Here is a 22,844-nt window from a genome sequence, read left to right as displayed (position 1 = left end):
ACCAAAAAAGAAATTTTAAGCGCAGCAGAGTAACCAGCTCACATACCTGTTAGCTCAGGTGAGTTTAAAAGGCTGCTGTTGATAACAAGGGCATTTGCTAAATAGATGGTGTGTGTGCAACAATATACTGAAAGGTCAATTATATTGTGCAGCTTATCTCACCACCTGTAGTTATTTAGGTGAAAGCTCCAAAATGCTTGCCTAATATGTCTGTTTATCCAAAAGGAAGTATAGAGGGAGAGCTAGATAGATAGCATTGCATTACATTACATTACATGGCAATGCAATGCACAGTTGCTGAAGTTGAACCAAAATGAGCTTGTCATCTGGCTTCTGCAACTTTTAACATGAAAAATCCAATGAGGAGAAGAAAAGCAAAGCCAAAGAGTCCATCCCAAAATCCGACAAACAAGCAAAATGAACAAAAAGCATTGAATTCAATTCTTTCTGATTTTAGAAACTGCATTAAAGAAGGGGTGCACCGGTCCTGGAGATACTGCAATACCAGGTCAATGCGTGGAGTGGACAGAGCAAGCTCTTTTTCCATCTCCCTGCTCTAAAAATCCATTTAATATATGGTCCCCAGATAGGGGACGTATCAGATATTAATCTGATAAGAACAGATACTACACTTGATCTTAGCCAAAAGGCCGAGAAGCGATAACCAGAATTGGTTTCCGACTACGGTGCCACCCAAGGATTCTGAAAAGTCCATTTGTGGAGATGGCCACCTGGACTCCCGTTAAGAAGACATGCTGTCAACCTCTAGATCCCTCACATGCCTGCACTTTTCGGCTTGCTGCTGCTGCAATCCACGCGTTTTAGATCTGCATAACTCCACCTCTTTTAGCACAGTACCCTCAACCCCCGGCTGTTCCCACCCGCCTCAACACCGTTGGAAGGGAGGAGAACCAATTAAGGCGGGGGGGGGGTGGAACGAGCAGCTGTCTACCCTTAGCAGGAGGGTTGCTGATTAATTACCTCTCCTGCTGCTGCTGCTGCTGGCTGTCCAGCAGCAGACTGAAGGTGGCTGCTGCTGTGCGCAGGTATATAAAGGCTCAGAGCCTATTATGACACGCGCAGCCAGCGTTCCATTGCCACATTCCGTCTACTGCAGGCGGGATACCTGGATGGCTGAATGTCACTGAGAAGCTCACAGAGACCGCCATAAGCAACAGTTTAAAAGAATGCCACAGACTAATCAACCAAACTTTTTGGGTTGGTTTCTCTTTTATAGTCTGCAGGCATTAAATGAAAGAAGTCAGTGTTCCAGCAGAGGGAGACAACGTTTCAGAAAAGGCATTGTAGCAAACCAAAAAAGAAATTTTAAGCGCAGCAGAGTAACCAGCTCACATACCTGTTAGCTCAGGTGAGTTTAAAAGGCTGCTGTTGATAACAAGGGCATTTGCTAAATAGATGGTGTGTGTGCAACAATATACTGAAAGGTCAATTATATTGTGCAGCTTATCTCACCACCTGTAGTTATTTAGGTGAAAGCTCCAAAATGCTTGCCTAATATGTCTGTTTATCCAAAAGGAAGTATAGAGGGAGAGCTAGATAGATAGCATTGCATTACATTACATTACATGGCAATGCAATGCACAGTTGCTGAAGTTGAACCAAAATGAGCTTGTCATCTGGCTTCTGCAACTTTTAACATGAAAAATCCAATGAGGAGAAGAAAAGCAAAGCCAAAGAGTCCATCCCAAAATCCGACAAACAAGCAAAATGAACAAAAAGCATTGAATTCAATTCTTTCTGATTTTAGAAACTGCATTAAAGAAGGGGTGCACCGGTCCTGGAGATACTGCAATACCAGGTCAATGCGTGGAGTGGACAGAGCAAGCTCTTTTTCCATCTCCCTGTTCTAAAAATCCATTTAATATATGGTCCCCAGATAGGGGACGTATCAGATATTAAACTGATAAGAACAGATACTACACTTGATCTTAGCCAAAAGGCCGAGAAGCGATAACCAGAATTGGTTTCCGACTACGGTGCCACCCAAGGATTCTGAAAAGTCCATTTGTGGAGATGGCCACCTGGACTCCCGTTAAGAAGACATGCTGTCAACCTCTAGATCCCTCACATGCTTGCACTTTTCGGCTTGCTGCTGCTGCAATCCACGCGTTTTAGATCTGCATAACTCCACCTCTTTTAGCACAGTACCCTCAACCCCCGGCTGTTCCCACCCGCCTCAACACCGTTGGAAGGGAGGAGAACCAATTAAGGCGGGGGGGGGGGGTGGAACGAGCAGCTGTCTACCCTTAGCAGGAGGGTTGCTGATTAATTACCTCTCCTGCTGCTGCTGCTGCTGGCTGTCCAGCAGCAGACTGAAGGTGGCTGCTGCTGTGCGCAGGTATATAAAGGCTCAGAGCCTATTATGACACGCGCAGCCAGCGTTCCATTGCCACATTCCGTCTACTGCAGGCGGGATACCTGGATGGCTGAATGTCACTGAGAAGCTCACAGAGACCGCCATAAGCAAGAGTTTAAAAGAATGCCACAGACTAATCAACCAAACTTTTTGGGTTGGTTTCTCTTTTATAGTCTGCAGGCATTAAATGAAAGAAGTCAGTGTTCCAGCAGAGGGAGACAACGTTTCAGAAAAGGCATTGTAGCAAACCAAAAAAGAAATTTTAAGCGCAGCAGAGTAACCAGCTCACATACCTGTTAGCTCAGGTGAGTTTAAAAGGCTGCTGTTGATAACAAGGGCATTGGCTAAATAGATGGTGTGTGTGCAACAATATACTGAAAGGTCAATTATATTGTGCAGCTTATCTCACCACCTGTAGTTATTTAGGTGAAAGCTCCAAAATGCTTGCCTAATATGTCTGTTTATCCAAAAGGAAGTATAGAGGGAGAGCTAGATAGATAGCATTGCATTACATTACATTACATGGCAATGCAATGCACAGTTGCTGAAGTTGAACCAAAATGAGCTTGTCATCTGGCTTCTGCAACTTTTAACATGAAAAATCCAATGAGGAGAAGAAAAGCAAAGCCAAAGAGTCCATCCCAAAATCCGACAAACAAGCAAAATGAACAAAAAGCATTGAATTCAATTCTTTCTGATTTTAGAAACTGCATTAAAGAAGGGGTGCACCGGTCCTGGAGATACTGCAATACCAGGTCAATGCGTGGAGTGGACAGAGCAAGCTCTTTTTCCATCTCCCTGTTCTAAAAATCCATTTAATATATGGTCCCCAGATAGGGGACGTATCAGATATTAAACTGATAAGAACAGATACTACACATGATCTTAGCCAAAAGGCCGAGAAGCGATAACCAGAATTGGTTTCCGACTACGGTGCCACCCAAGGATTCTGAAAAGTCCATTTGTGGAGATGGCCACCTGGACTCCCGTTAAGAAGACATGCTGTCAACCTCTAGATCCCTCACATGCCTGCACTTTTCGGCTTGCTGCTGCTGCAATCCACGCGTTTTAGATCTGCATAACTCCACCTCTTTTAGCACAGTACCCTCAACCCCCGGCTGTTCCCACCCGCCTCAACACCGTTGGAAGGGAGGAGAACCAATTAAGGCGGGGGGGGGGGTGGAACGAGCAGCTGTCTACCCTTAGCAGGAGGGTTGCTGATTAATTACCTCTCCTGCTGCTGCTGCTGCTGGCTGTCCAGCAGCAGACTGAAGGTGGCTGCTGCTGTGCGCAGGTATATAAAGGCTCAGAGCCTATTATGACACGCGCAGCCAGCGTTCCATTGCCACATTCCGTCTACTGCAGGCGGGATACCTGGATGGCTGAATGTCACTGAGAAGCTCACAGAGACCGCCATAAGCAACAGTTTAAAAGAATGCCACAGACTAATCAACCAAACTTTTTGGGTTGGTTTCTCTTTTATAGTCTGCAGGCATTAAATGAAAGAAGTCAGTGTTCCAGCAGAGGGAGACAACGTTTCAGAAAAGGCATTGTAGCAAACCAAAAAAGAAATTTTAAGCGCTGCAGAGTAACCAGCTCACATACCTGTTAGCTCAGGTGAGTTTAAAAGGCTGCTGTTGATAACAAGGGCATTTGCTAAATAGATGGTGTGTGTGCAACAATATACTGAAAGGTCAATTATATTGTGCAGCTTATCTCACCACCTGCAGTTATTTAGGTGAAAGCTCCAAAATGCTTGCCTAATATGTCTGTTTATCCAAAAGGAAGTATAGAGGGAGAGCTAGATAGATAGCATTGCATTACATTACATTACATGGCAATGCAATGCACAGTTGCTGAAGTTGAACCAAAATGAGCTTGTCATCTGGCTTCTGCAACTTTTAACATGAAAAATCCAATGAGGAGAAGAAAAGCAAAGCCAAAGAGTCCATCCCAAAATCCGACAAACAAGCAAAATGAACAAAAAGCATTGAATTCAATTCTTTCTGATTTTAGAAACTGCATTAAAGAAGGGGTGCACTGGTCCTGGAGATACTGCAATACCAGGTCAATGCGTGGAGTGGACAGAGCAAGCTCTTTTTCCATCTCCCTGTTCTAAAAATCCATTTAATATATGGTCCCCAGATAGGGGACGTATCAGATATTAAACTGATAAGAACAGATACTACACTTGATCTTAGCCAAAAGGCTGAGAAGCGATAACCAGAATTGGTTTCCGACTACGGTGCCACCCAAGGATTCTGAAAAGTCCATTTGTGGAGATGGCCACCTGGACTCCCGTTAAGAAGACATGCTGTCAACCTCTAGATCCCTCACATGCCTGCACTTTTCGGCTTGCTGCTGCTGCAATCCACGCGTTTTAGATCTGCATAACTCCACCTCTTTTAGCACAGTACCCTCAAACCCCGGCTGTTCCCACCCGCCTCAACACCGTTGGAAGGGAGGAGAACCAATTAAGGCGGGGGGGGGGTGGAACGAGCAGCTGTCTACCCTTAGCAGGAGGGTTGCTGATTAATTACCTCTCCTGCTGCTGCTGCTGCTGGCTGTCCAGCAGCAGACTGAAGGTGGCTGCTGCTGTGCGCAGGTATATAAAGGCTCAGAGCCTATTATGACACGCGCAGCCAGCGTTCCATTGCCACATTCCGTCTACTGCAGGCGGGATACCTGGATGGCTGAATGTCACTGAGAAGCTCACAGAGACCGCCATAAGCAACAGTTTAAAAGAATGCCACAGACTAATCAACCAAACTTTTTGGGTTGGTTTCTCTTTTATAGTCTGCAGGCATTAAATGAAAGAAGTCAGTGTTCCAGCAGAGGGAGACAACGTTTCAGAAAAGGCATTGTAGCAAACCAAAAAAGAAATTTTAAGCGCAGCAGAGTAACCAGCTCACATACATGTTAGCTCAGGTGAGTTTAAAAGGCTGCTGTTGATAACAAGGGCATTTGCTAAATAGATGGTGTGTGTGCAACAATATACTGAAAGGTCAATTATATTGTGCAGCTTATCTCACCACCTGTAGTTATTTAGGTGAAAGCTCCAAAATGCTTGCCTAATATGTCTGTTTATCCAAAAGGAAGTATAGAGGGAGAGCTAGATAGATAGCATTGCATTACATTACATTACATGGCAATGCAATGCACAGTTGCTGAAGTTGAACCAAAATGAGCTTGTCATCTGGCTTCTGCAACTTTTAACATGAAAAATCCAATGAGGAGAAGAAAAGCAAAGCCAAAGAGTCCATCCCAAAATCCGACAAACAAGCAAAATGAACAAAAAGCATTGAATTCAATTCTTTCTGATTTTAGAAACTGCATTAAAGAAGGGGTGCACCGGTCCTGGAGATACTGCAATACCAGGTCAATGCGTGGAGTGGAAAGAGCAAGCTCTTTTTCCATCTCCCTGTTCTAAAAATCCATTTAATATATGGTCCCCAGATAGGGGACGTATCAGATATTAAACTGATAAGAACAGATACTACACTTGATCTTAGCCAAAAGGCCGAGAAGCGATAACCAGAATTGGTTTCCGACTACGGTGCCACCCAAGGATTCTGAAAAGTCCATTTGTGGAGATGGCCACCTGGACTCCCGTTAAGAAGACATGCTGTCAACATCTAGATCCCTCACATGCCTGCACTTTTCGGCTTGCTGCTGCTGCAATCCACGCGTTTTAGATTTGCATAACTCCACCTCTTTTAGCACAGTACCCTCAACCCCCGGCTGTTCCCACCCGCCTCAACACCGTTGGAAGGGAGGAGAACCAATTAAGGCGGGGGGGGGGTGGAACGAGCAGCTGTCTACCCTTAGCAGGAGGGTTGCTGATTAATTACCTCTCCTGCTGCTGCTGCTGCTGGCTGTCCAGCAGCAGACTGAAGGTGGCTGCTGCTGTGCGCAGGTATATAAAGGCTCAGAGCCTATTATGACACGCGCAGCCAGCGTTCCATTGCCACATTCCGTCTACTGCAGGCGGGATACCTGGATGGCTGAATGTCACTGAGAAGCTCACAGAGACCGCCATAAGCAACAGTTTAAAAGAATGCCACAGACTAATCAACCAAACTTTTTGGGTTGGTTTCTCTTTTATAGTCTGCAGGCATTAAATGAAAGAAGTCAGTGTTCCAGCAGAGGGAGACAACGTTTCAGAAAAGGCATTGTAGCAAACCAAAAAAGAAATTTTAAGCGCAGCAGAGTAACCAGCTCACATACCTGTTAGCTCAGGTGAGTTTAAAAGGCTGCTGTTGATAACAAGGGCATTTGCTAAATAGATGGTGTGTGTGCAACAATATACTGAAAGGTCAATTATATTGTGCAGCTTATCTCACCACCTGTAGTTATTTAGGTGAAAGCTCCAAAATGCTTGCCTAATATGTCTGTTTATCCAAAAGGAAGTATAGAGGGAGAGCTAGATAGATAGCATTGCATTACATTACATTACATGGCAATGCAATGCACAGTTGCTGAAGTTGAACCAAAATGAGCTTGTCATCTGGCTTCTGCAACTTTTAACATGAAAAATCCAATGAGGAGAAGAAAAGCAAAGCCAAAGAGTCCATCCCAAAATCCGACAAACAAGCAAAATGAACAAAAAGCATTGAATTCAATTCTTTCTGATTTTAGAAACTGCATTAAAGAAGGGGTGCACCGGTCCTGGAGATACTGCAATACCAGGTCAATGCGTGGAGTGGACAGAGCAAGCTCTTTTTCCATCTCCCTGTTCTAAAAATCCATTTAATATATGGTCCCCAGATAGGGGACGTATCAGATATTAAACTGATAAGAACAGATACTACACTTGATCTTAGCCAAAAGGCCGAGAAGCGATAACCAGAATTGGTTTCCGACTACGGTGCCACCCAAGGATTCTGAAAAGTCCATTTGTGGAGATGGCCACCTGGACTCCCGTTAAGAAGACATGCTGTCAACCTCTAGATCCCTCACATGCCTGCACTTTTCGGCTTGCTGCTGCTGCAATCCACGCGTTTTAGATCTGCATAACTCCACCTCTTTTAGCACAGTACCCTCAACCCCCGGCTGTTCCCACCCGCCTCAACACCGTTGGAAGGGAGGAGAACCAATTAAGGCGGGGGGGGGGTGGAACGAGCAGCTGTCTACCCTTAGCAGGAGGGTTGCTGATTAATTACCTCTCCTGCTGCTGCTGCTGCTGGCTGTCCAGCAGCAGACTGAAGGTGGCTGCTGCTGTGCGCAGGTATATAAAGGCTCAGAGCCTATTATGACACGCGCAGCCAGCGTTCCATTGCCACATTCCGTCTACTGCAGGCGGGATACCTGGATGGCTGAATGTCACTGAGAAGCTCACAGAGACCGCCATAAGCAACAGTTTAAAAGAATGCCACAGACTAATCAACCAAACTTTTTGGGTTGGTTTCTCTTTTATAGTCTGCAGGCATTAAATGAAAGAAGTCAGTGTTCCAGCAGAGGGAGACAACATTTCAGAAAAGGCATTGTAGCAAACCAAAAAAGAAATTTTAAGCGCAGCAGAGTAACCAGCTCACATACCTGTTAGCTCAGGTGAGTTTAAAAGGCTGCTGTTGATAACAAGGGCATTTGCTAAATAGATGGTGTGTGTGCAACAATATACTGAAAGGTCAATTATATTGTGCAGCTTATCTCACCACCTGTAGTTATTTAGGTGAAAGCTCCAAAATGCTTGCCTAATATGTCTGTTTATCCAAAAGGAAGTGACGCGCCCCCTGGGACATATTCCTTTTTGAGGGGAATACCCGGCACCGGATAAGATGGGGGGTTGTAGTCTCCGAGCGGCTGTGACCCGGCCCCGTGCCCAGGGCGTCAAGCTCAGTGTTATGTGGCAGCTTTACAGATGTTACTAAAGTTCTTTTGTGTCGTCTACGCCACCCGTTGTGATGCGGTCACTGTGGCCGCCGCTGCAGCAGGGTCCGCTGAGGCTGATGGTGGATGCGCAGCTTGGTGGGATAACCCCCAACGGGAGGGGTATAGCCTCAGAGGGGACAGGCGCAGAGGATGGGGGTTGTGGTGGTGCGGTGCAGCCGGCAATGAAGACAGACTCGGGTTGTGCAGTTAAGGGTGTTTACTTACTGCTGATGTTCCGGTCACTCCAGCTGCTAGTGACCACCCGAGCCGTGCTGCGTCCACCAGGTCCTGGATCCAGCCAACCCCCAAACAAGTCCGGAGCGTGGCCCTGAGCTCTCCCTCTGTCCTTTCTTCAGCCGTCCCCACCAGTGATTCACCTAGGTCCAGCTCCCTCGGGCCTTCTGTTGGGACACCCTTGGCCCTGGGTTCCCTGACCCTTCATGTGGTGTGCCTTCGGGGTGAATGTGGTGGGTGACCGTGACAGACACTGCCCACGGTCTCCGGTCTCTGGCTGGGGATTGTTTTTACCCCCACCAGTTTGGGTTCCGGTACCCTGATGCTGACTCCTCACCCGGTGCTCTAATTTGGGTTCTTGGGTCCCTTCAGTCTTCCCCCTCTGGGTCTTTCTCTGCTCCACTCTCTCTCTCTCCAGGGCTGCTGTTTCCTGCTCTCTGCATCTGACTTGTCCTCTGCAGCTGACTGACCCTGATCTAAGTTGGTGCCCTCCTTATATATCCCTCTATGTGTGAGCTCAGGTGACCAGCACCCAATGAGCTCCTATCACTACCCAGACTGCTCCCCCTATCTGCCCCTACACTACATGGGATGTACCACCCCCCTCCCACTCCAGCCAGGAACAGGCTCGGTTGTACCTGCACATTTCTAAGTGGGAGTACCGTCGGCCTGCTCCTCTGAAATGGGATGTATGTAGTGCATGCAGTCTATCTGAGCTCAGTTCCACACTCCATCCTTACCCGGGAGTGGAATATCACACCTCTGGGTTGAGGTGCAATACCCCTGTAGCAGCCGAATCCTCAGGGTGCTACATTCCCCCCTGGTAAATCACAGCACGTCCTCGGGCTGTAAAGACATAAAACACCAAAACATACAATTTTTTTTCATATAAACATATAAAACATATAAAACATTATATATATAAAACTTTTCATATAACATTCTCGTAGACTTCTCTTGTCTCTGGTTCCTCCTCCGGACACTGTGCAATGTATGTCCGGGAAAAGTGCGACAGTCTCTTAGAAAATCTGGTTTTCTATAAAACCGGTAGGGGGCGCTTTAGGACGCGCAACTATATACAGGGAGAAGTTGGAAGTTGGCCGCTCTCAGTCCTCGGCCAGGTAGAGGGAAGGGAATGGCTGCTCACAGTCCTCAGCCTGTAGGATGAAGGGGTTAACGGGTAAACAGTTCACTGGTCCCAACGGGGACTATTTTAGCAGCAACGGTTCACTGTGCTCCGACGGGCAACTATATACAGTCTCTACTCCCGTCCTCAACGACGGCTCCCTCCTGCTCTTTCTTGATATGATGTTTCTTCAGACCCGTCCGGGTCCTCTGGCTCCTCCTCTCCGTACCGCAACTCCTCCTCCGTCAAGCGGTGTACGTGGAGGGCGTAAGGTCCTTTGGCACACTTGTGCCGGGTGAAAGTGACTTCGTCTCCGACGTAGAGGTCACGGCCTTTGTGACCTTCCGGCAGGTGGGACTCGACGTCTCTGCGAGTCACAAAAATGTCACCGCGGTTGTTACGGTCCCGAATAAAGCCCCACCCATGCTGCGGGTTGAACTTTATCACTGTCCCGATGGTGCGGGGACAATGCGCTGCACGGGGGTTCCTCCTAGTCCGGCTCTTCTGCTCCGCGCTCCGGATTTGGGCCTGTTGTTCTCTGACCCGCCTCTCCTCCCGTTCTCTCTTAAACTCTGCTAGCTGCTGACGACAACACTCAGTACGCTCAGCGGCGACTGCCCGAGTTTCTCCGGTGAACCCCATCAAATCTTCTCCCGTGGGGTCCCACACGAATTGGGCTTCTTCTAAAGGAGGCGAGACCCGAGTCACGGGCTTCGGAGCCGGGATCAGGGGCTCACACAAGGGCCCTAGTCTTTGTTGCCGCTCCAGCTCATGGTATCCTTCGGGCCAGATGAAGGGTCGCCCGTCCGGCCATGTGAGCTGGCTGAAGAGGTCCTCCCCCAGGTGTGGCACCCTTGGTATTGCGGGCGCGGGCGCGGTGGTGGTGGCGCCCGGGTTGCCCAGGCCTTGCGGCCAGGCCTGGGGCACCTGGAAGGTGAAGGGCACCGTTAGGACGGCGGCGCCCTGGGCTACCTGGCCTTGCGGCCAGGCCGGAGGCTCCGCGGAGGTAGGGGGCGCTGTTGGTGGTGCGGCGCCCGGGGGTACTAGGCCTTGCGACCAGGCTGGTGGTAATTCCTGCTTTGTCACGCTCCGGATCGAGGCGCATGACGTCACAGGGGTCGCTGCGGCGGCTTCCGGTCGGGGCCTAGTCCATAGCGGTGACATGGCGGCTACGGGCACAGCAGGGGGACTTTCGGGCTCTGCGACGGGGAGCTGGGGCAGGTAAGCGGTGTCACGGCTTGGGGTATAGGCGTCCCCTTTACCTGCCTCCATGCGTTCGGCTCCCTCCTCGGCGCCGTCTCCGGCCTTGGGTCCTCCCGCGCCATCCTCAGAGGCGGTCTGCTTCCTCTTCCAGGGTAGCGTGCTCCGTTGACTGGTCTCTGCTTGCTGGGCCATCTCCCGGCTCCACTCCGCCAGTATCTCACGCTGTACCCGGGCCATCCTCCTTGCGAGGCCCTCCAGGGCAGTTTGTGCACACTCCCGGTCTCGAGGGAGCTGCGCTAGGATCTCCGCTAGACCTAGCGGGGTTGTGGACTCTAGCAGGCTCCTGACCATCGGGTCGGTGCTGCTCTGCTCTGCTTCCGGCAGGCTCCTGGCCAGCGGGCCGGTGCTGCTCTGCCCTCCTTCCTCGGTCTCTAGCAGACTCCTGGCCAGCGGGCCGGTGCTGTTCTGCTTTCTCTCCATCTCCGGGTGAGCTCCTTCGCTACTCCTCGTTAGACCTCTTGCCTCCGGGTGCGCTCGCTCCAGACTGCTCCAAGCGACACCCATCTTTTCTCTTCTCTTTCGTCTCCTCCCACTTAGAGGGCGGTCCCGGGGCAACTCGGTGACTGTCAGCTCCAGGGGTAGTTCTTTCACGCTGACAGACACCTCCAGCATCACAGTCTCTGTTGGTGGGGGCGGTTTCCACTTTTGGCGCCATTTTCTGTCCTGGCCCACGATGGGAGGTGGCCTCCTGCCCTCCTTTGGCACGCCCATAATGGCGTCCGCTGCTCTTCCAAGGCGGGAAATCTGCGGTTTTGGCGGGAATCGCTTCCCAGTGGCGGGAAACTCTGCAGATGGCGGGAACAAGCTGGAAATGGCGGACAATCGGCGGGAAACGACTGGTGATGGAGTCCGATGGCGTGGACCCTCCGGAACCGGCGGGAGACTTCTTTCTGAGGTAAACTTGCACTTTTCTTCAGGCACGCAGTACCCGGGTGTTGCGGGCACGTAATCCTGCCGACTACGCCAAAGTTGACGCGCCCCCTGGGACATATTCCTTTTTGAGGGGAATACCCGGCACCGGATCAGATGGGGGGTTGTAGTCTCCGAGCGGCTGTGACCCGGCCCCGTGCCCAGGGCGTCAAGCTCAGTGTTATGTGGCAGCTTTACAGATGTTACTAAAGTTCTTTTGTGTCGACTACGCCACCCGTTGTGATGCGGTCACTGTGGCCGCCGCTGCAGCAGGGTCCGCTGAGGCTGATGGTGGATGCGCAGCTTGGTGGGATAACCCCCAACGGGAGGGGTATAGCCTCAGAGGGGACAGGCGCAGAGGATGGGGGTTGTGGTGGTGCGGTGCAGCCGGCAATGAAGACAGACTCGGGTTGTGCAGTTAAGGGTGTTTACTTACTGCTGATGTTCCGGTCACTCCAGCTGCTAGTGACCACCCGAGCCGTGCTGCGTCCACCAGGTCCTGGATCCAGCCAACCCCCAAACAAGTCCGGAGCGTGGCCCTGAGCTCTCCCTCTGTCCTTTCTTCAGCCGTCCCCACCAGTGATTCACCTAGGTCCAGCTCCCTCGGGCCTTCTGTTGGGACACCCTTGGCCCTGGGTTCCCTGACCCTTCATGTGGTGTGCCTTCGGGGTGAATGTGGTGGGTGACCGTGACAGACACTGCCCACGGTCTCCGGTCTCTGGCTGGGGATTGTTTTTACCCCCACCAGTTTGGGTTCCGGTACCCTGATGCTGACTCCTCACCCGGTGCTCTAATTTGGGTTCTTGGGTCCCTTCAGTCTTCCCCCTCTGGGTCTTTCTCTGCTCCACTCTCTCTCTCTCCAGGGCTGCTGTTTCCTGCTCTCTGCATCTGACTTGTCCTCTGCAGCTGACTGACCCTGATCTAAGTTGGTGCCCTCCTTATATATCCCTCTATGTGTGAGCTCAGGTGACCAGCACCCAATGAGCTCCTATCACTACCCAGACTGCTCCCCCTATCTGCCCCTACACTACATGGGATGTACCACCCCCCTCCCACTCCAGCCAGGAACAGGCTCGGTTGTACCTGCACATTTCTAAGTGGGAGTACCGTCGGCCTGCTCCTCTGAAATGGGATGTATGTAGTGCATGCAGTCTATCTGAGCTCAGTTCCACACTCCATCCTTACCCGGGAGTGGAATATCACACCTCTGGGTTGAGGTGCAATACCCCTGTAGCAGCCGAATCCTCAGGGTGCTACAGAAGTATAGAGGGAGAGCTAGATAGATAGCATTGCATTACATTACATTACATGGCAATGCAATGCACAGTTGCTGAAGTTGAACCAAAATGAGCTTGTCATCTGGCTTCTGCAACTTTTAAAATGAAAAATCCAATGAGGAGAAGAAAAGCAAAGCCAAAGAGTCCATCCCAAAATCCGACAAACAAGCAAAATGAACAAAAAGCATTGAATTCAATTCTTTCTGATTTTAGAAACTGCATTAAAGAAGGGGTGCACCGGTCCTGGAGATACTGCAATACCAGGTCAATGCGTGGAGTGGACAGAGCAAGCTCTTTTTCCATCTCCCTGTTCTAAAAATCCATTTAATATATGGTCCCCAGATAGGGGACGTATCAGATATTAAACTGATAAGAACAGATACTACACTTGATCTTAGCCAAAAGGCCGAGAAGCGATAACCAGAATTGGTTTCCGACTACGGTGCCACCCAAGGATTCTGAAAAGTCCATTTGTGGAGATGGCCACCTGGACTCCCGTTAAGAAGACATGCTGTCAACCTCTAGATCCCTCACATGCCTGCACTTTTCGGCTTGCTGCTGCTGCAATCCACGCGTTTTAGATCTGCATAACTCCACCTCTTTTAGCACAGTACCCTCAACCCCCGGCTGTTCCCACCCGCCTCAACACCGTTGGAAGGGAGGAGAACGAATTAAGGCGGGGGGGGGGTGGAACGAGCAGCTGTCTACCCTTAGCAGGAGGGTTGCTGATTAATTACCTCTCCTGCTGCTGCTGCTGCTGGCTGTCCAGCAGCAGACTGAAGGTGGCTGCTGCTGTGCGCAGGTATATAAAGGCTCAGAGCCTATTATGACAGGCGCAGCCAGCGTTCCATTGCCACATTCCGTCTACTGCAGGCGGGATACCTGGATGGCTTAATGTCACTGAGAAGCTCACAGAGACCGCCATAAGCAACAGTTTAAAAGAATGCCACAGACTAATCAACCAAACTTTTTGGGTTGGTTTCTCTTTTATAGTCTGCAGGCATTAAATGAAAGAAGTCAGTGTTCCAGCAGAGGGAGACAACGTTTCAGAAAAGGCATTGTAGCAAACCAAAAAAGAAATTTTAAGCGCAGCAGAGTAACCAGCTCACATACCTGTTAGCTCAGGTGAGTTTAAAAGGCTGCTGTTGATAACAAGGGCATTTGCTAAATAGATGGTGTGTGTGCAACAATATACTGAAAGGTCAATTATATTGTGCAGCTTATCTCACCACCTGTAGTTATTTAGGTGAAAGCTCCAAAATGCTTGCCTAATATGTCTGTTTATCCAAAAGGAAGTATAGAGGGAGAGCTAGATAGATAGCATTGCATTACATTACATTACATGGCAATGCAATGCACAGTTGCTGAAGTTGAACCAAAATGAGCTTGTCATCTGGCTTCTGCAACTTTTAACATGAAAAATCCAATGAGGAGAAGAAAAGCAAAGCCAAAGAGTCCATCCCAAAATCCGACAAACAAGCAAAATGAACAAAAAGCATTGAATTCAATTCTTTCTGATTTTAGAAACTGCATTAAAGAAGGGGTGCACCGGTCCTGGAGATACTGCAATACCAGGTCAATGCGTGGAGTGGACAGAGCAAGCTCTTTTTCCATCTCCCTGTTCTAAAAATCCATTTAATATATGGTCCCCAGATAGGGGACGTATCAGATATTAAACTGATAAGAACAGATACTACACTTGATCTTAGCCAAAAGGCCGAGAAGCGATAACCAGAATTGGTTTCCGACTACGGTGCCACCCAAGGATTCTGAAAAGTCCATTTGTGGAGATGGCCACCTGGACTCCCGTTAAGAAGACATGCTGTCAACCTCTAGATCCCTCACATGCCTGCACTTTTCGGCTTGCTGCTGCTGCAATCCACGCGTTTTAGATCTGCATAACTCCACCTCTTTTAGCACAGTACCCTCAACCCCCGGCTGTTCCCACCCGCCTCAACACCGTTGGAAGGGAGGAGAACCAATTAAGGCGGGGGGGGGGGGTGGAATGAGCAGCTGTCTACCCTTAGCAGGAGGGTTGCTGATTAATTACCTCTCCTGCTGCTGCTGCTGCTGGCTGTCCAGCAGCAGACTGAAGGTGGCTGCTGCTGTGCGCAGGTATATAAAGGCTCAGAGCCTATTATGACACGCGCAGCCAGCGTTCCATTGCCACATTCCGTCTACTGCAGGTGGGATACCTGGATGGCTGAATGTCACTGAGAAGCTCACAGAGACCGCCATAAGCAACAGTTTAAAAGAATGCCACAGACTAATCAACCAAACTTTTTGGGTTGGTTTCTCTTTTATAGTCTGCAGGCATTAAATGAAAGAAGTCAGTGTTCCAGCAGAGGGAGACAACGTTTCAGAAAAGGCATTGTAGCAAACCAAAAAAGAAATTTTAAGCGCAGCAGAGTAACCAGCTCACATACCTATTAGCTCAGGTGAGTTTAAAAGGCTGCTGTTGATAACAAGGGCATTTGCTAAATAGATGGTGTGTGTGCAACAATATACTGAAAGGTCAATTATATTGTGCAGCTTATCTCACCACCTGTAGTTATTTAGGTGAAAGCTCCAAAATGCTTGCCTAATATGTCTGTTTATCCAAAAGGAAGTATAGAGGGAGAGCTAGATAGATAGCATTGCATTACATTACATTACATGGCAATGCAATGCACAGTTGCTGAAGTTGAACCAAAATGAGCTTGTCATCTGGCTTCTGCAACTTTTAACATGAAAAATCCAATGAGGAGAAGAAAAGCAAAGCCAAAGAGTCCATCCCAAAATCCGACAAACAAGCAAAATGAACAAAAAGCATTGAATTCAATTCTTTCTGATTTTAGAAACTGCATTAAAGAAGGGGTGCACCGGTCCTGGAGATACTGCAATACCAGGTCAATGCGTGGAGTGGACAGAGCAAGCTCTTTTTCCATCTCCCTGTTCTAAAAATCCATTTAATATATGGTCCCCAGATAGGGGACGTATCAGATATTAAACTGATAAGAACAGATACTACACTTGATCTTAGCCAAAAGGCCGAGAAGCGATAACCAGAATTGGTTTCCGACTACGGTGCCACCCAAGGATTCTGAAAAGTCCATTTGTGGAGATGGCCACCTGGACTCCCGTTACGAAGACATGCTGTCAACCTCTAGATCCCTCACATGCCTGCACTTTTCGGCTTGCTGCTGCTGCAATCCACGCGTTTTAGATCTGCATAACTCCACCTCTTTTAGCACAGTACCCTCAACCCCCGGCTGTTCCCACCCGCCTCAACACCGTTGGAAGGGAGGAGAACCAATTAAGGCGGGGGGGGGGGTGGAACGAGCAGCTGTCTACCCTTAGCAGGAGGGTTGCTGATTAATTACCTCTCCTGCTGCTGCTGCTGCTGGCTGTCCAGCAGCAGACTGAAGGTGGCTGCTGCTTTGCGCAGGTATATAAAGGCTCAGAGCCTATTATGACACGCGCAGCCAGCGTTCCATTGCCACATTCCGTCTACTGCAGGCGGGATACCTGGATGGCTGAATGTCACTGAGAACCTCACAGAGACCGCCATAAGCAACAGTTTAAAAGAATGCCACAGACTAATCAACCAAACTTTTTGGGTTGGTTTCTCTTTTATAGTCTGCAGGCATTAAATGAAAGAAGTCAGTGTTCCAGCAGAGGGAGACAACGTTTCAGAAAAGGCATTGTAGCAAACCAAAAAAGAAATTTTAAGCGCAGCAGAGTAACCAGCTCACATACCTGTTAGCTCAGGTGAGTTTAAAAGGCTGCTGTTGATAACAAGGGCATTTGCTAAATAGATGGTGTGTGTGCAACAATATACTGAAAGGTCAATTATATTGTGCAGCTTATCTCACCACCTGTAGTTATTTAGGTGAAAGCTCCAAAATGCTTGCCTAATATGTCTGTTTATCCAAAAGGAAGTATAGAGGGAGAGCTAGATAGATAGCATTGCATTACATTACATTACATGGCAATGCAATGCACAGTTGCTGAAGTTGAACCAAAATGAGCTTGTCATCTGGCTTCTGCAACTTTTAACATGAAAAATCCAATGAGGAGAAGAAAAGCAAAGCCAAAGAGTCCATCCCAAAATCCGACAAACAAGCAAAATGAACAAAAAGCATTGAATTCAATTCTTTCTGATTTTAGAAACTGCATTAAAGAAGGGGTGCACCGGTCCTGGAGATACTGCAATACCAGGTCAATGCGTGGAGTGGACAGAGCAAGCTCTTTTTCCATCTCCCTGTTCTAAAAATCCATTTAATATATGGTCCCCAGATAGGGGACGTATCAGATATTAAACTGATAAGAACAGATACTACACTTGATCTTAGCCAAAAGGCCGAGAAGCGATAACCAGAATTGGTTTCCGACTACGGTGCCACCCAAGGATTCTGAAAAGTCCATTTGTGGAGATGGCCACCTGGACTCCCGTTAAGAAGACATGCTGTCAACCTCTAGATCCCTCACATGCCTGCACTTTTCGGCTTGCTGCTGCTGCAATCCACGCGTTTTAGATCTGCATAACTCCACCTCTTTTAGCACAGTACTCTCAACCCCCGGCTGTTCCCATCCGCCTCAACACCGTTGGAAGGGAGGAGAACCAATTAAGGCGGGGGGGGGGTGGAACGAGCAGCTGTCTACCCTTAGCAGGAGGGTTGCTGATTAATTACCTCTCCTGCTGCTGCTGCTGCTGGCTGTCCAGCAGCAGACTGAAGGTGGCTGCTGCTGTGCGCAGGTATATAAAGGCTCAGAGCCTATTATGACACGCGCAGCCAGCGTTCCATTGCCACATTCCGTCTACTGCAGGCGGGATACCTGGATGGCTGAATGTCACTGAGAAGCTCACAGAGACCGCCATAAGCAACAGTTTAAAAGAATGCCACAGACTAATCAACCAAACTTTTTGGGTTGGTTTCTCTTTTATAGTCTGCAGGCATTAAATAAAAGAAGTCAGTGTTCCAGCAGAGGGAGACAACGTTTCCGAAAAGGCATTGTAGCAAACCAAAAAAGAAATTTTAAGCGCAGCAGAGTAACCAGCTCACATACCTGTTAGCTCAGGTGAGTTTAAAAGGCTGCTGTTGATAACAAGGGCATTTGCTAAATAGATGGTGTGTGTGCAACAATATACTGAAAGGTCAATTATATTGTGCAGCTTATCTCACCACCTGTAGTTATTTAGGTGAAAGCTCCAAAATGCTTGCCTAATATGTCTGTTTATCCAAAAGGAAGTATAGAGGGAGAGCTAGATAGATAGCATTGCATTACATTACATTACATGGCAATGCAATGCACAGTTGCTGAAGTTGAACCAAAATGAGCTTGTCATCTGGCTTCTGCAACTTTTAACATGAAAAATCCAATGAGGAGAAGAAAAGCAAAGCCAAAGAGTCCATCCCAAAATCCGACAAACAAGCAAAATGAACAAAAAGCATTGAATTCAATTCTTTCTGATTTTAGAAACTGCATTAAAGAAGGGGTGCACCGGTCCTGGAGATACTGCAATACCAGGTCAATGCGTGGAGTGGACAGAGCAAGCTCTTTTTCCATCTCCCTGTTCTAAAAATCCATTTAATATATGGTCCCCAGATAGGGGACGTATCAGATATTAAACTGATAAGAACAGATACTACACTTGATCTTAGCCAAAAGGCCGAGAAGCGATAACCAGAATTGGTTTCCGACTACGGTGCCACCCAAGGATTCTGAAAAGTCCATTTGTGGAGATGGCCACCTGGACTCCCGTTAAGAAGACATGCTGTCAACCTCTAGATCCCTCACATGCCTGCACTTTTCGGCTTGCTGCTGCTGCAATCCACGCGTTTTAGATCTGCATAACTCCACCTCTTTTAGCACAGTACCCTCAACCCCCGGCTGTTCCCACCCGCCTCAACACCGTTGGAAGGGAGGAGAACCAATTAAGGCAGGGGGGGGGGTGGAACGAGCAGCTGTCTACCCTTAGCAGGAGGGTTGCTGATTAATTACCTCTCCTGCTGCTGCTGCTGCTGGCTGTCCAGCAGCAGACTGAAGGTGGCTGCTGCTGTGCGCAGGTATATAAAGGCTCAGAGCCTATTATGACACGCGCAGCCAGCGTTCCATTGCCACATTCCGTCTACTGCAGGCGGGATACCTGGATGGCTGAATGTCACTGAGAAGCTCACAGAGACCGCCATAAGCAACAGTTTAAAAGAATGCCACAGACTAATCAACCAAACTTTTTGGGTTGGTTTCTCTTTTATAGTCTGCAGGCATTAAATGAAAGAAGTCAGTGTTCCAGCAGAGGGAGACAACGTTTCCGAAAAGGCATTGTAGCAAACCAAAAAAGAAATTTTAAGCGCAGCAGAGTAACCAGCTCACATACCTGTTAGCTCAGGTGAGTTTAAAAGGCTGCTGTTGATAACAAGGGCATTTGCTAAATAGATGGTGTGTGTGCAACAATATACTGAAAGGTCAATTATATTGTGCAGCTTATCTCACCACCTGTAGTTATTTAGGTGAAAGCTCCAAAATGCTTGCCTAATATGTCTGTTTATCCAAAAGGAAGTATAGAGGGAGAGCTAGATAGATAGCATTGCATTACATTACATTACATGGCAATGCAATGCACAGTTGCTGAAGTTGAACCAAAATGAGCTTGTCATCTGGCTTCTGTAACTTTTAACATGAAAAATCCAATGAGGAGAAGAAAAGCAAAGCCAAAGAGTCCATCCCAAAATCCAACAAACAAGCAAAATGAACAAAAAGCATTGAATTCAATTCTTTCTGATTTTAGAAACTGCATTAAAGAAGGGGTGCACCGGTCCTGGAGATACTGCAATACCAGGTCAATGCGTGGAGTGGACAGAGCAAGCTCTTTTTCCATCTCCCTGTTCTAAAAATCCATTTAATATATGGTCCCCAGATAGGGGACGTATCAGATATTAAACTGATAAGAACAGATACTACACTTGATCTTAGCCAAAAGGCCGAGAAGCGATAACCAGAATTGGTTTCCGACTACGGTGCCACCCAAGGATTCTGAAAAGTCCATTTGTGGAGATGGCCACCTGGACTCCCGTTAAGAAGACATGCTGTCAACCTCTAGATCCCTCACATGCCTGCACTTTTCGGCTTGCTGCTGCTGCAATCCACGCGTTTTAGATCTGCATAACTCCACCTCTTTTAGCACAGTACCCTCAACCCCCGGCTGTTCCCACCCGCCTCAACACCGTTGGAAGGGAGGAGAACCAATTAAGGCGGGGGGGGGGGGTGGAACGAGCAGCTGTCTACCCTTAGCAGGAGGGTTGCTGATTAATTACCTCTCCTGCTGCTGCTGCTGCTGGCTGTCCAGCAGCAGACTGAAGGTGGCTGCTGCTGTGCGCAGGTATATAAAGGCTCAGAGCCTATTATGACATGCGCAGCCAGCGTTCCATTGCCACATTCCGTCTACTGCAGGCGGGATACCTGGATGGCTGAATGTCACTGAGAAGCTCACAGAGACCGCCATAAGCAACAGTTTAAAAGAATGCCACAGACTAATCAACCAAACTTTTTGGGTTGGTTTCTCTTTTATAGTCTGCAGGCATTAAATGAAAGAAGTCAGTGTTCCAGCAGAGGGAGACAACGTTTCAGAAAAGGCATTGTAGCAAACCAAAAAAGAAATTTTAAGCGCAGCAGAGTAACCAGCTCACATACCTGTTAGCTCAGGTGAGTTTAAAAGGCTGCTGTTGATAACAAGGGCATTTGCTAAATAGATGGTGTGTGTGCAACAATATACTGAAAGGTCAATTATATTGTGCAGCTTATCTCACCACCTGTAGTTATTTAGGTGAAAGCTCCAAAATGCTTGCCTAATATGTCTGTTTATCCAAAAGGAAGTATAGAGGGAGAGCTAGATAGATAGCATTGCATTACATTACATTACATGGCAATGCAATGCACAGTTGCTGAAGTTGAACCAAAATGAGCTTGTCATCTGGCTTCTGCAACTTTTAACATGAAAAATCCAATGAGGAGAAGAAAAGCAAAGCCAAAGAGTCCATCCCAAAATCCGACAAACAAGCAAAATGAACAAAAAGCATTGAATTCAATTCTTTCTGATTTTAGAAACTGCATTAAAGAAGGGGTGCACCGGTCCTGGAGATACTGCAATACCAGGTCAATGCGTGGAGTGGACAGAGCAAGCTCTTTTTCCATCTCCCTGTTCTAAAAATCCATTTAATATATGGTCCCCAGATAGGGGACGTATCAGATATTAAACTGATAAGAACAGATACTACACTTGATCTTAGCCAAAAGGCCGAGAAGCGATAACCAGAATTGGTTTCCGACTACGGTGCCACCCAAGGATTCTGAAAAGTCCATTTGTGGAGATGGCCACCTGGACTCCCGTTAAGAAGACATGCTGTCAACCTCTAGATCCCTCACATGCCTGCACTTTTCGGCTTGCTGCTGCTGCAATCCACGCGTTTTAGATCTGCATAACTCCACCTCTTTTAGCACAGTACCCTCAACCCCCGGCTGTTCCCACCCGCCTCAACACCGTTGGAAGGGAGGAGAACCAATTAAGGCAGGGGGGGGGTGGAACGAGCAGCTGTCTACCCTTAGCAGGAGGGTTGCTGATTAATTACCTCTCCTGCTGCTGCTGCTGCTGGCTGTCCAGCAGCAGACTGAAGGTGGCTGCTGCTGTGCGCAGGTATATAAAGGCTCAGAGCCTATTATGACACGCGCAGCCAGCGTTCCATTGCCACATTCCGTCTACTGCAGGCGGGATACCTGGATGGCTGAATGTCACTGAGAAGCTCACAGAGACCGCCATAAGCAACAGTTTAAAAGAATGCCACAGACTAATCAACCAAACTTTTTGGGTTGGTTTCTCTTTTATAGTCTGCAGGCATTAAATGAAAGAAGTCAGTGTTCCAGCAGAGGGAGACAACGTTTCAGAAAAGGCATTGTAGCAAACCAAAAAAGAAATTTTAAGCGCAGCAGAGTAACCAGCTCACATACCTGTTAGCTCAGGTGAGTTTAAAAGGCAGCTGTTGATAACAAGGGCATTTGCTAAATAGATGGTGTGTGTGCAACAATATACTGAAAGGTCAATTATATTGTGCAGCTTATCTCACCACCTGTAGTTATTTAGGTGAAAGCTCCAAAATGCTTGCCTAATATGTCTGTTTATCCAAAAGGAAGTATAGAGGGAGAGCTAGATAGATAGCATTGCATTACATTACATTACATGGCAATGCAATGCACAGTTGCTGAAGTTGAACCAAAATGAGCTTGTCATCTGGCTTCTGCAACTTTTAACATGAAAAATCCAATGAGGAGAAGAAAAGCAAAGCCAAAGAGTCCATCCCAAAATCCGACAAACAAGCAAAATGAACAAAAAGCATTGAATTCAATTCTTTCTGATTTTAGAAACTGCATTAAAGAAGGGGTGCACCGGTCCTGGAGATACTGCAATACCAGGTCAATGCGTGGAGTGGACAGAGCAAGCTCTTTTTCCATCTCCCTGTTCTAAAAATCCATTTAATATATGGTCCCCAGATAGGGGACGTATCAGATATTAAACTGATAAGAACAGATACTACACTTGATCTTAGCCAAAAGGCCGAGAAGCGATAACCAGAATTGGTTTCCGACTACGGTGCCACTCAAGGATTCTGGAAAGTCCATTTGTGGAGATGGCCACCTGGACTCCCGTTAAGAAGACATGCTGTCAACCTCTAGATCCCTCACATGCCTGCACTTTTCGGCTTGCTGCTGCTGCAATCCACGCGTTTTAGATCTGCATAACTCCACCTCTTTT

The 22,844-nt window shown here is 47.9% G+C and overlaps 14 non-coding genes across 14 annotated transcripts; all 14 read right to left on the bottom strand.

Moving 5' to 3' along the window:
• Nucleotides 1-471: 471 nt before the first annotated feature.
• On the bottom strand, nucleotides 472-662 carry LOC141237871 (U2 spliceosomal RNA). The gene has a single exon (XR_012303393.1). It is a non-coding gene; the product is annotated as a U2 spliceosomal RNA (small nuclear RNA).
• Nucleotides 663-1,782: 1,120 nt separating this feature from the next.
• On the bottom strand, nucleotides 1,783-1,973 carry LOC141237396 (U2 spliceosomal RNA). Its single transcript, XR_012302946.1, has one exon. It is a non-coding gene; the product is annotated as a U2 spliceosomal RNA (small nuclear RNA).
• Nucleotides 1,974-3,095: 1,122 nt separating this feature from the next.
• Nucleotides 3,096-3,286, bottom strand: LOC141237887 (U2 spliceosomal RNA). Its single transcript, XR_012303409.1, has one exon. It is a non-coding gene; the product is annotated as a U2 spliceosomal RNA (small nuclear RNA).
• Nucleotides 3,287-4,407: 1,121 nt separating this feature from the next.
• LOC141237516 (U2 spliceosomal RNA) lies at nucleotides 4,408-4,598 on the bottom strand. Its single transcript, XR_012303050.1, has one exon. It is a non-coding gene; the product is annotated as a U2 spliceosomal RNA (small nuclear RNA).
• Nucleotides 4,599-5,718: 1,120 nt separating this feature from the next.
• On the bottom strand, nucleotides 5,719-5,909 carry LOC141237661 (U2 spliceosomal RNA). Its single transcript, XR_012303191.1, has one exon. It is a non-coding gene; the product is annotated as a U2 spliceosomal RNA (small nuclear RNA).
• Nucleotides 5,910-7,029: 1,120 nt separating this feature from the next.
• Nucleotides 7,030-7,220, bottom strand: LOC141237944 (U2 spliceosomal RNA). The gene has a single exon (XR_012303464.1). It is a non-coding gene; the product is annotated as a U2 spliceosomal RNA (small nuclear RNA).
• A 6,064-nt stretch (nucleotides 7,221-13,284) lies between these two features.
• Nucleotides 13,285-13,475, bottom strand: LOC141237933 (U2 spliceosomal RNA). Its single transcript, XR_012303453.1, has one exon. It is a non-coding gene; the product is annotated as a U2 spliceosomal RNA (small nuclear RNA).
• A 1,120-nt stretch (nucleotides 13,476-14,595) lies between these two features.
• On the bottom strand, nucleotides 14,596-14,786 carry LOC141237922 (U2 spliceosomal RNA). Its single transcript, XR_012303442.1, has one exon. It is a non-coding gene; the product is annotated as a U2 spliceosomal RNA (small nuclear RNA).
• A 1,122-nt stretch (nucleotides 14,787-15,908) lies between these two features.
• Nucleotides 15,909-16,099, bottom strand: LOC141237909 (U2 spliceosomal RNA). Its single transcript, XR_012303430.1, has one exon. It is a non-coding gene; the product is annotated as a U2 spliceosomal RNA (small nuclear RNA).
• A 1,121-nt stretch (nucleotides 16,100-17,220) lies between these two features.
• On the bottom strand, nucleotides 17,221-17,411 carry LOC141237898 (U2 spliceosomal RNA). Its single transcript, XR_012303419.1, has one exon. It is a non-coding gene; the product is annotated as a U2 spliceosomal RNA (small nuclear RNA).
• A 1,120-nt stretch (nucleotides 17,412-18,531) lies between these two features.
• Nucleotides 18,532-18,722, bottom strand: LOC141237885 (U2 spliceosomal RNA). The gene has a single exon (XR_012303407.1). It is a non-coding gene; the product is annotated as a U2 spliceosomal RNA (small nuclear RNA).
• Nucleotides 18,723-19,843: 1,121 nt separating this feature from the next.
• LOC141237874 (U2 spliceosomal RNA) lies at nucleotides 19,844-20,034 on the bottom strand. Its single transcript, XR_012303396.1, has one exon. It is a non-coding gene; the product is annotated as a U2 spliceosomal RNA (small nuclear RNA).
• A 1,122-nt stretch (nucleotides 20,035-21,156) lies between these two features.
• LOC141237862 (U2 spliceosomal RNA) lies at nucleotides 21,157-21,347 on the bottom strand. The gene has a single exon (XR_012303385.1). It is a non-coding gene; the product is annotated as a U2 spliceosomal RNA (small nuclear RNA).
• Nucleotides 21,348-22,467: 1,120 nt separating this feature from the next.
• On the bottom strand, nucleotides 22,468-22,658 carry LOC141237851 (U2 spliceosomal RNA). Its single transcript, XR_012303374.1, has one exon. It is a non-coding gene; the product is annotated as a U2 spliceosomal RNA (small nuclear RNA).
• Nucleotides 22,659-22,844: the final 186 nt, after the last annotated feature.

Source organism: Phyllobates terribilis, unplaced genomic scaffold (assembly GCF_046119375.1).
Source record: "Phyllobates terribilis strain yellow unplaced genomic scaffold, ASM4611937v1 Scaffold_734__1_contigs__length_741531, whole genome shotgun sequence".
Lineage (NCBI taxonomy): Eukaryota > Metazoa > Chordata > Amphibia > Anura > Dendrobatidae > Phyllobates > Phyllobates terribilis.
The sequence above is the reverse complement of the archived record's forward strand: the minus strand, read 5'-3'. Positions and strand labels throughout refer to the sequence as shown.